Raw genomic sequence first — 2,433 nt, 5'->3', positions numbered from 1 at the left:
TCTATCCCTTCCTCTCTGTACAAAATCAATAAAATATATTAAAAAAAAAAAAAAGTGACCAGGAAGACAAACAATGTGTCAGAAATTGTGAGTGAAGTGAATGGGCTCTATAGATAGAGGTTGCTCGGGAATCCCTGCGATCTCTTGGTAAATCATCTCTTTGTATTAAATAGCTTGCTATGCAGAGTTTTCTGTTAATTAGATCTTTTAATATTTAATTAAAAGTGACAAGAGTGCTATTGAATTTCAAACATTTCTGGGTTGGGAAAAGAGGAAGAATAGGGAGGGAATTATAACACTGGACAATATTATATGAAACAATTACCCACAGAATTTATGAAAGATTGATTACTAGGATGACTATCTTCACCTGTGATTTTTCTTTTCTTTATTATTTGTATTTTTAGCTATTTAATCAATGTGATATTTTAGCAGAGACTCTGATAGTCTTTAAATTTCTTGCTTTTGTGTTAAATGAAGATCAACCATTAATCTCTCTTCATTTTTTTAAATTTTTTTTTGTATAATGCAAACTCATCATCAATGATTAACAGACTTTTCCTGGTCAACTTTTTTTTTCTTTCTTTTATCTCTGACATAATAGCAAGGTTGTATATATTAGCATAATGCATATACATGCACACATATATGGAGACTACTTTGCAGTTACAAATGGGCTGGGTTCCAAAAGTTCACGTTTGGGTCAGTTGATTGGAACTTGGAATGAATGTATGTATAAAAATATTTTTAGAATGTAGTTCTTTTAAAGTCATACTCCCATGGAAACTGGTGTCTCACAGAAGCTTTCATAGAAAAATATAAGAAAGTGATGGTAAAAAAAAATTAAATAAATAAATAAATAAATAAATAAAAATTAAAACAAACAAAAAAGAAAGTGATGGTAATTTTCAAGTAATGTAATTATTGGATATCATTTTCTTGGCTTTAAGGATTTTGCCCAAATACCTCACTAATAAAAGAACACTTGAGAACTTACTGTGAGTTAAGTATTTGCATACATTATCTTATTTAATCTTTTCAAGGATCCTATTTTATAGATTGAAAAACTCAAATGACTAATTTCCCCAGCTATTCAAACACTAGGTGGTAGAGCTAGTGCAGTATATTTAAACATGTCCACACATTCTTTTACAATTTCTCCCATTGAGAGTCTATGTCCTCTTCCTTTGAAACTGGGCTGGCCTTAGTAACTCATATGAACCAGTAAAACCCAATGGAGATGGCATTGCGTATCTCCTGATGCTAGGTCAGAAAGGGTGATGCACTTCCACTTGGCTCTTTTGTGATGTTTCCATGGAAGAAATCTGACCATTCTGAGACCTCCATGCTAGACAAGTCATATAGAATCACTCTGGTCATCAGCTGCATAAACTGTTAGCCATGTTTCTAGAATAGCCTTAGATGCCTGCATCCCCATGTCCTACTGCAAAGGCATGAGAAACTCCAAGGAACTACCTTGTTGCTTTGTTAGTGTTGGGGCAATTCATTATGCAATAATAATAACCAAAAACAGCCAGTCTGCTGGACTCTAATGCTCATTTAAAGCTATACATCTTGCCCAGCCAGCATGGCTCAGTGGTTGAAAGTTGACCTATGAACCAGGAGGTCTGGTTCAATTTCAGGTCAGGGCACATGCCAGGGTTGCAGGCTCAATCTGTAGTAGGAGGGCATGCAGGAGGCAGGAGAGCAATGATTCTCTCTTATCACTGATGTTTCTCTCTCTCTCTCCCTCTCCCTTCCTCTCTGAAATTACTAAAAAAAAAAATTTAAAAGCAATAACACCTTTTGAAAAAATCTAGACATTTTATTGCTTTCATTAACCCTTTAATACTGTTACTACTTTTCCATAATAAAACCTGGTATGGGACTCAACTTAGTATATAATTATACTAGAGGCCCAGTGCATGAAATTTGTGCATGGGTGGGATCCCTAGGTATGACTGACGAACAGGGCTGATCAGGGCCTTCCTTTCTGCTGCTGGCTGGGGCCTTCTTGCTATTGGCTGAGGCCTTCCTGCAGGCTGCCAAGTGCTAGCAAAGGCCTACCGGACAGGGGGAGGGACCATGGGAGGTTGGCCAGCCGTGGGAGGTTGGCTGTGGGAGTGCACTGACCTCCAGGGGGCAGCTCCTGCATTGAGTGTCTGCCACCTGCTGGTCAGTGCACATCATAGCGACTGGGCGTTCTGGTCGTTCTGGACATTCCAGTGCAGATTTCTTCCTTCCTTCCTTCCTTCCTTCCTTCCTTCCTTCCTTCCTTCCTTCCTTCCTTCTTCCTTCCTTCCTTCCTTCCTTCCTTCCTTCCTTCCTTCCTTCCTTCCTTCCTTCCTTCCTCCCTCTCTCTCTCTCTCTCTCTCTCTCTCTCTCTCTCTCTCTCTCTCTCTCTCTCCTTTCTTTCTTTCTCTTTCTTTTGAT

This window comes from Pipistrellus kuhlii, unplaced genomic scaffold (genome assembly GCF_014108245.1).
Source record: "Pipistrellus kuhlii isolate mPipKuh1 unplaced genomic scaffold, mPipKuh1.p scaffold_m20_p_5, whole genome shotgun sequence".
NCBI classification, from domain to species: Eukaryota; Metazoa; Chordata; class Mammalia; order Chiroptera; family Vespertilionidae; genus Pipistrellus; species Pipistrellus kuhlii.
The sequence above is the reverse complement of the archived record's forward strand: the minus strand, read 5'-3'. Positions refer to the sequence as shown.